Source organism: Tamandua tetradactyla, chromosome 17 (assembly GCF_023851605.1).
Source record: "Tamandua tetradactyla isolate mTamTet1 chromosome 17, mTamTet1.pri, whole genome shotgun sequence".
NCBI lineage: Eukaryota > Metazoa > Chordata > Mammalia > Pilosa > Myrmecophagidae > Tamandua > Tamandua tetradactyla.
The window spans coordinates 79,021,141-79,035,225 of record NC_135343.1 but is presented as its reverse complement, the minus strand read 5'-3'; the positions used below and the strand labels follow the sequence as shown (position 1 = coordinate 79,035,225).

At 37.8% G+C, this 14,085-nt stretch overlaps 1 protein-coding gene across 2 annotated transcripts in view; it reads right to left on the bottom strand.

The window, feature by feature from the left end:
* Window positions 1-14,085, bottom strand: part of RASGRP3 (RAS guanyl releasing protein 3) — a 114,685-nt gene that overhangs the window by 86,585 nt on the left and 14,015 nt on the right. The window contains exon 1 of one of the 2 annotated variants that reach the window (XM_077135051.1): window positions 132-466. The exons of the other annotated variant lie outside the window; for it this stretch is intronic. The gene's annotated coding sequence lies outside the window, so the exon portion shown is untranslated. Of the gene's footprint in view, window positions 1-131; window positions 467-14,085 lie in introns of those variants that run through there. 2 annotated transcript variants of the gene reach the window in all.

Here is a 14,085-nt window from a genome sequence, read left to right as displayed (position 1 = left end):
TCCCTGTACAGTGCCGCAGAGGGAACCGTCATCAAAATAAAAAATTGTTGGTGACCTGCAAAGCGCACACACACACACACACACACACACACACACACACACTCAGAGAAAAGGTTCTCCGTTCAACTTACTGGTGAGTTTTGTCGCTGTGTCCTCACATCGGCAGCCTGCCTGTCAGCTGCCAAGTGCTAGAGCCCGCAGCGAGCAGCTGTTTCCTTCAAGCTGGGGCTCTGAGTCTTAGCCAGTCACATGCGTCTCCTGATAAATACCGCCGTTGGGCCAGAAGGTCAGAAACTGAATATCATTATTCTCCTAATTCACAAACCTTCTCCTAACCCCTGAGTTGGCTCAGCCCGTTTCATTAGCATGCTGAGCAGTACATTCCACAGTTTTTTTTTTCCTTCTAGTGACAAACCCAGAACAGCTGATAAGTCATACCGGAGGGCAGGTCACAGCAAGTGGAAAGTTAAATAGGGTGGGGCTGGGGAGGCTGACCGTCCCTGTGTGCTCTTGTTTCAGGTTTTCATTGGGGGTCCTGAGCAGCAAGAAAAGATCAGCAAAACGAAGGAACCACGCACACAGCTAGAGGCTGCTCTATCATGCAGGTGCCACCAAAGCACATCCATCAACTTCTCCATCTTGGTTTTGTTTTTTTCTGCATCTGAGACTCTAGTTTGTTGGAATAACCTTGTCCTGAGGAAGGGAGACCCCAGATAAAGGTCTAAGAATGCTTAAGCTCAATTTCACAAGCTGCTGTGGTTGGTGTGAAATGGCCGGGGCTGCTGCACCAAAGGATGCTGAGGAATCAGATGTGTGAGGAGTTAAGGAACAATAAGCAAATGCAACTTTATCTAACAAGCTAATGGAAATGATTTCACAGATCTCAAACTGGCTTTCCATATAGCTATCTGTTGGATTATGTCAATAGTTTACAGCAGAGCAGTTGAGTTTATCAGCGAACTTGGTTCCAGCAGGTGGAAACAGAAACCATTAGTGAACTTTCAAAGCTTGTCACAGATGCACTGCTGCCCCCTTGGGAGTGCTGGTATGTCGGACCAACCTGCTGTTTCCTGGGCTTATCTCAAAAGTGGCATACCACCCCTGATGCCTTGTTGAATTCACACCTCATCTGAGCTAATTTTCCCATCCATCTCCTTTTCTTCTTTCACCCTCTCTAAGGAAAGCCCGTTGGATGTCCAACTTGTTGGTATAATAAGGATCACACTTCCTAAACTCAGTTCATGAGCTCGTCCTGCAGAGTGGAGACATGACAGGGGGTCAGCTTGTTTGACAAAATGAATATACAGCCAACATGGTTTAAGTCCCCAAGAGATTTGTGAACTATGATGAGCTTGTTAAACTGTCAGCCTTGATTTTTTTTGTTTGCATGGGCAAGCACCAGGAAATGAACCAGTCTTGACTTTTAATAAGGGAATTCTTATTCAGTAGAGAGCCTGGGTGGGCAATTTTCTATATCCGGGTTTTGCTTGCAATTATTTTCAGTGATAATCAAACCAGAAGTTTCCCATCATAGAGAGGATAGAGTGTTTTTCTCAAATAACATAAAAAGACAAAAAACTCAAATCTTGCCAGACTTTTAGAGGACGGTATTTTTTACCAGCTTATGAAAGCCCAAAGAGCAAATGGAAAAATTTCTGCGAGTATTGAAATATATCCCTTTCTAAGGGTTCAAAGTTAGTGATAAACTACAAATACACAAATTCAATATGCTAAAATACATGTCAGTTTGATTGGCGTTTTTGCTCATGTGTTGCTGTGACCATCTTCAATCAGAAACAGAAGAGAAGGCTTACTGAAGATCTGAAATATTATTTCGATTTTCTTTTACTTTGTATTTGCAAAGTAACAAACTTTTGTGACCTTGTGGCATCTATCACCCTGTCTGCGATTGACTGTGCTGATCCACTGCATATCACATAGTTAAAGAGAGAGACTTCTAGAGACCCTTCAATGACCAAAAGAAAACATCGTCAGGAATGGTAAAAGAGTGGAGAGATTGTTCTCTAATTCTATTACAGGAGAGGAGGGGATGGACCCTGAATGTGCTATGAAGCAAATGGCCCATGTGGAGATGAAGATCCTGCACGCTTCCAATCGAGATCAGGGGTGGGGCTGAAGATTCCACAATGACAGTTTCTACCGGCCTTGCAAAGAAATGGGGAGAGCCCATCTCTTTGCCCAAACTACCTACAAACACCCATCAGTTCCTTCAATCCAAGAAGCGCCCCTCCTCCTGGGCTTTGAGGAGTTGCCCAGGAGTCATGCCTTCTCTCCCTCTCAGCTCGTCCTCCTCATTATCTAAACATGCTCACCTGCTAGACCCATTTGTCCTAAAAACAATCTTTGATCCTCTGTCCCTTTGCTTACTGCCTTAATTCATTCCAATCATAACTAAGCTTGAGAAACCCTTCTTGTCCACCATCTCACATCGCATTCAAGACTCAACCCTCTTCTCCTCCATACTTCGCTGAAACTGTCTTCCTCTGGTCATGAAAGACCAAGGTCGGTAGATGCATTTTTGCTTTTATCTTAGTTGAGTTATTGGCTACATTTGATCCTTGACTATGGCCTCCTTGAAATGTTCCCCTCCCTTGGCTTCTGCAAAATTTTACTGCGACCTCTCGCAACCTCTTATGCGGAGTTCTCTTCTTCCATCTGCCCCTTAAGTGTGAAAATCTCCTCTGCTCTTCCTGTTCTATCATCTCTCTCTCACATGCCCCCAAACTTACTATGCTTATTACATTGGTTTTCCAGTCTTCTTGCCTCCAAAAGCCAGTCTCTGCCCTCAACTGATCCTTTTACACTTTTGGACTGAAAGTCTGTCAAGGGCCATGGTTTCAGGTCAACTTCGTATTCCAGGAGCCTAGGACTGGACTTGGGTCCCACAGTCTGCTGCCTCTCCGTTTTCTATACTCTGCTGATGTTGCATTTTTTACCCTAATTTATAGTTAGGTCTTCATGTGTCTTATGTTCCATCTGAACTCTACACAGTTCGAGAAAATGCCTTCTTACTCATTTTTATATCCTGCAGTGCCTGCTACAATGCCTGATAAGTAGGAGGCGTGCTGCTGAAACAATGGTGAATGAAGAAATGCATGATTAAAGAGAAGGATTTTCTATGTAGTTCCCTTGGGACAAGATATAAGGAAAGTTTACAAAATTGATTTTATATTAGGCCACAAAAAAAAGATTTTAGTTAATTTCTTCTCCCACAAAGAAATTATGCTGGCACATCTATAACCACATTGCAAAATTAATTACAAAAATATAAATCTAAAAAGCTCCAAGCTCTTGGAAAACTTTCATAGCTTTTCTTTAAAAAGCATTGATTCAAGAAATTTTTAAAAATCCAAATCACAAAATGCCTAAGAAGTTCAAATAGTGAAATAAAATATATCAAATATTGTAGGGCACAGCCAAAACTGCAATTAAAGGCAAGCAGACTTAAGAAGTTCACAAACCACACATCAATAATCATGGAGACATTTAAAAAGTTATCATTACTATTTCCAAAAACAGTTTTCAGTTCATAATACCTACAAAATCAAGTTTTCTCTGAGCTTCAAGCACAGATAATTTCCATGCTATAGAAAATGTTCCAGTGCACAAAGTGATAGGATGCTAACAATATACCTCTGACTTAAAACAAAAAACCAAGAACCTTACAAAGCATCATAAAGGAAACAACACATTCACCTCATATATAAACACAGTTTATCCTAGAAAATATCTTAATACTAAGGAATGTTTGAGCATAATTAAAACATCCATAAGTCCTTGGAGAACATCTTTTGAATTGGCACAATAATCATTAAATGTCATTGGATAGAATTCAAAATCTATTTTAAATTAATAAAATGAAGTTAGAAGAATTCCTTTTAACATGATAAAGATTATCTATCTCAAACCAACCATGGGCATCATACTTAATGGGGAGATATTAGAAGTAATAACATTAAAATCAGAAACAAGAAAAGGATGTTCATTTTTACTACCATCATTTAACTTTGTGCTAGGCATTTAAGCCATTGCAACGAGATAAGAAAAAGAAACTAAGGAATAATAATAAGAAAGCAGGAGATAAGTTATCCACTTGCTAATATTATAATAATTTACTCAATGTAATCAACTGAAAAAAATGTTTGAAAATAATTAGAAACTTTAGCAAGGTGACCAGTTACAAAATAAAAGCACAAAATTAATAGATTACTTTTATTTCTTACAACAATCAAAACCAGTTAGAAAACATAATAGAAAAAAAATTCTAGGACTAGCCAAAAAAAGTACCTAACCTATATAAAGAAAATTATAAAATTTTATTGAGAGGAGAAAAAAATATTTCACTAAACGGAGAGTCATACAATTTTCCTTGACTAGAAGACTCAACATTTTAAGATTTCCGTTTTCCCCAGATTGACTTACAAATGTAATGAACTTTTGGTTAAAATCCCAAAGAGTTTTTTTAACAAGCCAAAAAAAAAAATCCTGAAATTCATCTGAAAGAATAAAAAATAGAAAATGGTAAAGATAATTTTTAAAAAGAACAGTGAATGGAAGACTAGGTATTAAATATGCTAAAAGTTTCAATAATTCTAAGTTTGACACTGGTGCCAAAACAGGCATATGGATGAATCAGAACAGAGAGCCAAAAATACAGAGGCAAGAACTATACACAAATGTTTATTATTCATTGACTATGAGCTTAAACCCAGTGGGAAAAGGATGGGTTATTCAACAATTCATTCAATAGTTAACGACTAGGAAACATAAAGATGAAATGATTGCTTTATACCATATGCAAAGTAAATGCCTGATAGACTAAAGAGTTAAGTGTGAAAATAAAACCACACACAAACTTGAAGAAAATTATGTGATTGGTTTTAGAATCGTAAAATTATTTTAACCATGATTAACTTATTTTATCATGAAAATTATTTTAATCGTGGTCACAAAGCAGAAGCTACAAAGAAAAACTGAAATATTGAAATAAATAAAAATGTAAAATTTACATATGTCAAAAATACCTGCACCAAAACCAAACTTATAACACAAATAACAAAATGAGAAAAAAATTGAAGTATATATGGTACAGGATCAATAGACTTAGCATAGAAATAGCAATTAACAAATGGGCAAAGGTTATGAATAGGAAAGAAATAGAAGTGACCTATATATATACATATATATATATATGAAAAAAATCCAGCTTCCCTAATGAAAAAGTGCAAGTTGCACAATGATAGGATTACAATTATGAGCTATAAAAGTGCCCAAGATGAAAAATATGATAATTTCCAGTGTTGTCAGGTGGTTTGAGAAAATGGCACCCTCTCTGTTCACAAGATTATAAATTGGTATGATGTGTCAAGAAGATAATTTTGTAATGTATAACAGAAGTTTTTTTAAAATATTATAACCTTTAACTCAGCAGTTCCTATTCATTTAGAAACATATCTTGAGAAAATAGCATGGATTTGCATATGTATAAGGATGCTTCTCATAGCATTTTTTGTACTAGTGAAAAATTAATCAAAATTAATTTTCTGTGCCAAAAGTAGTTCAATAAGTTATAATACTAATATTAAAATGCAACATCAGGCAATCATTGTAAAATAATGTTGTTGAACTATATCAACATGAAAAAATAGTCAGCATATGTTACACAAAAAACACAAGTTGCAAACCAATTTATTCAGTGCAATCCCAGTTTTCTACAAAAAATGTGTGAATGTATGAAAAAGTCTGAAACATGAATATCACATTTTTAATAGCAATTATTTTTACAAGATGGGATCACATTTTAAAAAATTTTCTCTTTATGCTTATCAGCATTTTTCTACTGTTTCTCTGATAAATAGGTAATATTAGCTATTTATGGTTAAATGAGATCTCTTTAAAATAAGAAAAGAGCCACAGGCCTGCAAAAGGACTTTGACCATCTTGTTCAAAGAAGAGAAAGCCTCGGACAAGAAAGGGGATCAAGAGAAAAGGGTCAAGAGCAGAAAAGCCTCCCCGTGCATTAGTCCAGCAAGATGCTTTCCTCCCAACTCAGCCTCTCCACTCGTGCTTGCTGGCCCTGGACCCAGAAGTGGTGGGACTCCCAGGCTCAGAGCATGCAGGGAGAGGAGGGCAGGGTGGCCTCACCTGAGCCACTGAAATCCAGTTTCTCAGACAACACCTGATGGGCCTTTGTGAGCGTCTGCAGCAGCCCCTTCCATAAAAATTCCCAGATGGAACCCATCCCGCCCACTCTTTGTCAGATAGCATGAACCTCCCCTCCAGCTGTCCCTTCCTGAAGCTCCTCCCAGCAGGCCACCCCACCTGCTGGTCAGATTGAGGCACCACGAGCACATCTCACCACCCCCACCTTGCTTTCCTTTCAGAGGAACCTGCGGGCAGCAGCATCTCACTTCAACATCTCAGCCACTAACGCAATCTCGTTCTCAGTCAGACACGTCCAATGGTTTAATCCCCTTACTCGAATCTCTTTTCTTTCCAACATTTGTCTAAGCATCCTGGGAAATTCCCTTTCCCTCTCCTCCCCCTCCCCCTCTCTCTTTTCTTTCCTTTGAACCATTTGGGAGCCAAACTAAGACCCTGCCACACTCAGTTAATACCAAGAGGTGTGCTAGCTACATACCTGTAACAAATAAAAAGAAGGAAAAAATTTTGAAAGAATCAGAGAGCAGAGTTTTCAACCTCTGAAGCCCTGGAAACAGAGCAAATTAATACATGAAAATTATAGTGTCTGTGTTCAATGTATATTACATTTAGGGATTCACCAAAATATATGACCAATATCTCTGCTTATAGAAAGCTTATAATCTCTTTAAGAGAAGAGAGAAACATGCAGAGAACTATACATTAATAATGACTGTAAGTTAACATTTCTGTGCAAAATGCTCATTTACTTCTCACAACTATGCTCTGAGGTTACTTCTTCTCTTCCAGAAGAACTTCAGGGTGGCTAATTAGTCTGCCTACAATTAATAAGTGGCCGAGGGAGAGGCAAGAGACATGAAGCCAGTCTTTCTGACCCCAAAACCTGCCACGTGTTGACCTGCCCAAATGACTTAGTAACCACAGAAGTTTTCGAAGACTAGTCAGCCTCTTTCAATTAAGCCTGCTTGCCTACAATCACAAGCAGGCAACTCAACTGCATACATTTGTGCTTTTTTGGGGGGGCCTAATTTTTGGCATTACAGTAGCAATCAGCTATTTGGGATGTGTGATAGTTCAGCCAGTGATACCAGTGACGCCATCTGGGAGACGAGGGACATTTTTCCTAAGTAGGGTTTTAATTCTTTTTTTTTGAGATATATTTCACATACAATTCATCCAAAGTGTACAATCAATGCTTTTAGTTTAATCACAGTGTTGTGCATTCATCACCACTGTCGATTTTAGGACATTTTCATGCCTCTCAGCAGTCAACTCTCAATCCCTCTGTTCTGCCCCAGCCCTGCAAAACCACTAATCTGTCTCTATAAATTTTTACCTTACATATAAATGGAATCATACAATATGCAGTACTTTGTGTCAGGTTTGTAACACTTGATATAATGTATCTTTAAAAATTATTATTTTTTTAATTAAAGAAGTTGTAGATTTACATAAAAGTCATGTAAACAATACAGCATTCCCATATACTCCCCTATTGTTGACACTTTGTATTAGTGTGGTACCTTTGTTACAATTGATGAAAGAATATTAAAATATTACTGTTAGCTGCAGTCTATAGTTTACATGAGGTATATTTTTTCCCATCAACCACCCTGGTATTAACACCTTGTGTAGTGTATATACATTTGTTCTAATTCATTAAGAACATTCTTGTATTTGTACTATTAACCACAGTCCAACTTCCACAGCAGGGTTCACTGTGCTAAACAGTCCATGTTGTATCTTCTAACTTTCCTTCTAGTAACATATACAACTTAAAACTTCCGCTTTCAGCTACCTTCACAGACATAATCCAATGCTGGTAATGATACAGTAATGTGCTGCCATCACCAACATCCATTTCCAAACATGACCATCAGCCTAAGTAGAAATTCTGCACAGATTAAGCATCAGCTCCCCGTCCTCTACCCTCATTCTATCCTCTGGTAACCCATATTCCAGATTCTAACCCAATGAGTTTGCTTATTACAATTAGTTCCTATCAATGAGATCGTATATGTGTCCTTCTGTGTCTGGTTTAGTTCCCACAACACCATGTCTACAAGGTTCATCTTGTCGCGTACCCCAGGACGTCATTCCTTCTTACAGCTGAATAATACTCATGTATTGCATGTGTCTACCATATTTTGTTTTTTCATTAATCAGTTGATGGACATCTGAGTTGCTTCCATCTTTCGGCAATTGTGAATAATGCTGCCATAAACATCAGTGTGCATCCTGCTTTCAGGTCTTCTGGGTATATACCTAGTAGTGGGATTGCTGGATCATATGGCAAGTCTACACTGAGCTTTCTGAGGAACCACCAAACTGGCTTCCACAGTGGCTGCACCATTTTACATCCTCACCAGCAGTGAATGAGGGTTCCTATTTCTCCACATCCTCTCCAACACGTAAGAGTTTTCTGTTTTGCTTTGTTGATAGTGGCCATTCTAGTAGGTGTGAAATGAGAGCTCACAGTTTTGATTTGCATTTCCTTAATAGTTAGTGATGTTGAGCATCACTTCATGGGCTACTTAACCATTTGTGTTCCCTCTTTGGAAAAATGTCCATTCAAGTCTTTTGCCCATTTATTGATTGGGTTGTTTTTTCTTTTTATTGTTGAGCTGTAGGATTTCTTTATATACTCTGGATATATAATCCTTAACAGTTTATCCCACTGAGTCAGCTGCCTTTTCCCTCTCTTAACAGAGTCCCCTGAAGCACAAGTTTTTAATTTTGAGGAAGTGCCATTTGTCTATTTTTTTCTTTTGTTGCTCGTGCTTTGGGTGTAAAGTCTGAGAAACCATTGAGAGGGCCGTTTTTAACATTGTGTCTGAGGAGAAAGGTATTCTGTGGATAAAAACATTCTGTTTCAAACAATCGATTTGCCAGTGAACCTCTGGAATAGAATCCATTCTTAACCTGGAACTGGGCTGGGCTTCAGAGAAGAGAATGAATGAGGAGAGCAGTCTCCAACAAAGAGGTCCTGGAACTGCTGTCAGTCAGGTTTCCAGCATCACTGGAGAAACTCCCACATTTCCGGACAAGTCAGCGCCAGATTAAAATTAGACTTCCCCTTTCATTCTTTCTTTTTCCTGTTTTTTTTATCTCTTCTCTTTCTTTCTTTCTTTTTCTTTTTTTTTTTTTGTAAATTTTCATTCGCTTTTAGAAGTTGGCATAGTTGTGCTTCCTTGCTTTAATTCAGGTAAGTTTACTTTTATGGCAGCTTTTTTTCCTCTTAATTTTTTCCTCCATCTAATCAGCTTCTTAAACTAGACTGGATTCCTAGCCAAGGCTGGATTCAGTAACAGTGGAGAAGAAAAATTTAGCATGCATGGCACAAAACATCTTGCTTAGCATAATTTCTTGCATAACAACAACTCCTTCCCCTAATAGTTTTATTTCAAAATCTTGATTTGACAGCAACTTTCATTCATCCTGGAAGATCTCACCCCTATAAGCCATAGACTAGTGGTTAAATCAGTTTGAATCTAGACCTTCTAAAATGCCTCTGCTATTTCCGGAATTCTTTTAGTTCTTCAACAGAGTTGCTTATTTAAAAAAAAAAAGAAGAAGAAAGCCCTGAGGCTGTCTCTGTGCAGTTTTTTAGAGGCATTTAGAGTGGAAAAAAAATAATCTAAGAGCAATTTTCAGCTTTATGATTTCCTTTCCATTCAAATTTCAAAACAATTGCTATTTCAAAGCAGAGAATACTAAGCTGATTCAGAGATAAATGAGGCAAAGTAAATACTTGAATTAATTTTCTTTCCTTGAAACGTGCAATAGCGAAGTGTATGAGGTGGAGGTGCAGTGGGAAATTCGTGAACATAAGAAAAGTGAGGTTAGGAACTCTAAGTCCCCCTATTCTCTGCCTCACTTCTTTCGGTGCTTCCATTGCTGCTTCTCTCCCACCACCTTCCTCGTGAGCCACTCGGCTGCCCTGGGTTCACATCTCTGCTGCTGGCCCTGGCTGGAAGGTGATTCTGAGTGCACACCTTCTGAATGAATAAATGAACGAATCAATGGAATTTTTGCACCATGGCTTTAGTTACAAAATAGACCAGATTAATTTGATAACAAATCCATCTGCTCAAAATTGTGCATAATTGTAACAATGTCAACATTCTAGTCAATTGCTTTGCTTTTTAATTTAATGATCTGATTATCCAAACCCAGCAAACTCCAAGTCATATTTTTCAATTCTTTGTGCCAAATTCTTGCTCAGGGTTTTTTGGTTTTGTTTTGTTTTGTTTTGTATGCTATATACCCGGGGTCACATTTCGTTGTTTTTCCACGTGAGTATCCTGCTATTACAGCACCGTTTGTTGCATTTTTGTTTGTTTTTTTCTTTCTTTGTTTGCTTAGTTTGTTTGTTTTGGGGAAGTGCATGGGTCAGGAATTGAACCTGGGTCTCCCGCATGGCAGGTGAGAATTCTACCACTCAACTACCCTCGCACCCATTTGTTCAAGTTTTAATCCAACCATCACAGCCTCTAGGTTACAAATCTTTGATTTCCATATCCTTTTCTAAGGCACCACTCCCTTTATCCTACACTTCGTTAAACATCACCTTCATTTACCTGCCCTTTATCTGCTTAATCTTTCGGGTGCAACCTCAGTATTACTTACATCCTTTGTACATAGCAAGCCTTTGGATAAGATATTCCTTATGACTGAAGCACAAGCAGAGTAAAAACTTGCTGAGGATGGAGGTGTTAACATTATTGTGAAAGGATTTTTTTTAATTTGTAGATCATAACGGGTAAACTAAGAAAGCACTTTTAGAAAAAAGTGGCAGGGAAATTTCCAGTTTTCCTTATGCTTTAATTAAGTAAGGAGAGTTCTCTGGATCCATCTGGGTGATTGCTTCTTTGATGAGTGCAAACCCATAGATCAATTTATGCTGTGGTAAACTTCCAACATTGGAGGCAAAACCAAGAGGTGGGTGTTGTTTCCTTAATATAGATCACAGGAAATAAAAAGCTCAGTGCAGGGGACATGAGCTAAAAGAGCTGAAAAATAACATCCTAAGGGATGAGGCTTTTATGTGTATTTGAATTCTTATAAATGTTTAAAATTTATACTCTAACGATCAGAATAAGTACATTATCATGTTGAAGAACAGTTTCATTTCCTTCTACAAAACAAGGAAAGCAGAACTTTTATGTGTGTGTGTTTTACTTTATATTTAAATTTAAAGAGCAATACATGGCCATTGTAGCAAGTCAAACAATGCAGAGTTATACAGAGAAAAAATTAATAACTCTTCATTGGTCTCCAGTCCAGATCTTAGAATTAACCCACATTTTTATCCCATATCAAGATATGCATACGTCTGCACATACATCCATGTATATTTTGACATGGGATAAAAATGTATCATACATATGTGGGGTTTTATTTTTCCAACTTTAAAACTTATTACTCTATAATTTGTTCTTTTCACTTGACAGTGTATCATAGCCATGTCTACTGGTTCCAGGGTCAATATTAAAGAATTAATCTATTTTTTAGATAGCTACTAAAATGATTTCACAGAATAGTTACATCATAGTTTAGTCACCTATGAATGCACATTTAAATTGCTCTCAGTTTTTTGCCTCTATAAACAGCACTACAGTAAATATCCTTACACATTTGTCTTTATGTCTTTAATACTGTTGTTTTTATTTCCATAGTATAGATTTCTGAAAGTAGGATCATATTAGGTTTGTAAAGCTATGAATTTTACTAGGCATTCTGAGATTATTCTCCAAAAACTAAAAGTAATGCAAGGTCATAGGCCCAAAATAATTAATAAATGTCAACTTAAAAGATCAAGATTATAACATTGGAGCCACTAAAAACTCATTTCAGAACTATGCCGCCAGGCATATTAAGTAATTCATTTACATTAAAGATGTTTCCTTGCTTTTTTGTGTAAAATACTATTTAAAAAAAAAACACAAGACAACTAAAGCTCAATTGACTAAAATTTTTCAAAGTTGAATAGCAGACTCTGTTTTCCCGCAGCTAGTCCTTATTAGCTGCACAAAACAAAATTTCCATGAACTCTAAAGACCATTCCACCCATTGAATCAACTCATGATTGATGAAAAAACATATATCATGAACAAATGTGAATTGAAATGCTATTTAGAACAAAAATGATAATATTGGACTAAAAACAGTTTTCTTCACTTTCGAAGCATGCAAGTGTGCTGGGAGACCAAAAGGTCCATTGCCCATTATTTGTCTCTGCCTTCTCTGCTGGCAACTGCAGAGGCAGCTCCTTCTTCTCCTGCCATCTGAATGAGACAGCAGTGCTGTCTGGGCTCTCATCCCAGGGACAGAGCCCCCCGTGCCTGCAGCTGCCCTCCTCCTGGCATAGAGGTTGATCTGAAATCACCTCCTCTGGATGATATGGCTTTACCATCCGCCTGGGTTTGGGATTCTGGCATGGGAGGTTGGAATACATTCGTCTATATTTTTAGCAGCATATATATTCCACGCTACCATTAACTGATATGGCTAAGCAGCCAACAGACCCTAAAACACAAACAACTGAGCACAGACTTCCTGGCTTCAGAAAAGAAAAAAAAAAGTTATATTCAACATAAATTAAGGGAAATTTATTCATAGTACAAAAGCACTCTTTGAGAAAGCAGCTCGTTGCAGGTTTATAAGAAATGTGTACACCCTGGTACGTTATAAAGGGCATCTGATCAAACCAAATTCACCTCATACTTTTCAAGAACACCATTTATTAAGTAAAATAAGCGTAAGTCCAATTTTGGACCCAACTTACTGGCCCAGATGATCTGTGTCTTTTCCTTTGAAACAAAAAAGTAGGCAAGCAATTCCCGGCTGCCTGTGATAGGCAATTTCACAACCTTCCCAGAGGGCTGAAAAGTACCTGCTATAAATAGTCTCTCAGCTCATACATCAGCTTTCTCAGCTGAAGAGCCTGAAATATATAAATTGCCTGAAACACATCTCCTGCATTCTCATTCCATAAGATGCCTGCTCGTTGAAAATTGCCAGTAATTGTGACCATAAATATATTAATAGATTATATATAAATACATATATATGTGTGGGTGTGTATTACCATTTCCTGAACTAGTAGGAGAGGGAGAGTGCTGGGAGGTGAGTAGTCCTGGCACATGGGAGAACCAAAGAGACCAGAGTCCTCATTTCACACTCAGACATGACTTCTGAGTGGCTGTGGGCAAGTCACCCCACTAAGTTTAAATGTCCTCATTTGCAAAGGGGGAAAGATAATACTCAACTCACATTTTTGCTGGGACAGTTGGGAATAATGCATTCCACTTCAGGATCTTAAAAATGAGAACAAAATGGAAGCAACCTGAAAATAAAGGGAAATTGAGCAAACTAATGGCGGTGCATTCATTCTGTGCTCTGTGCATCAGGCAGCCAGGAAAAGTGGAAGATAGAAAGATAGCCTTGCCGTAATAAGTCACTTTGCCACAATAGCCAGCTGGAAAAAACACTATGCGTTAAACTGCATTCATATTGCAATGATGTATGTTTTCAAATGTGTAGGAAATACCTGAAGCAACAACAAACAATAAAAGTGCATCCACTCTGAAGAAAAATGAGAGGTGTGAGTCTTTCCTTTTTTTATATGCCAGATTTTGGAATTGAGTGTACTCATTTATGAGAAACCTTTATTGTTTTTATAATTAGAATTACAGGACAATAAAGAAAGCAATAAGAATTAAAGTATGGGGGAATGCAAGGGTGGTTCAGTGGTAGAATTCCCACCTGCCATGCAGAGACCCGGGTTCGATTCCCCACCCATGCACTTTCCAAAAACAAACAAAAGAAAGAAACAAACAAACAAACAAAAATTCAACAAATGGTGGTGCAATAACAGGATTACTCACATGGAAAAAGAAT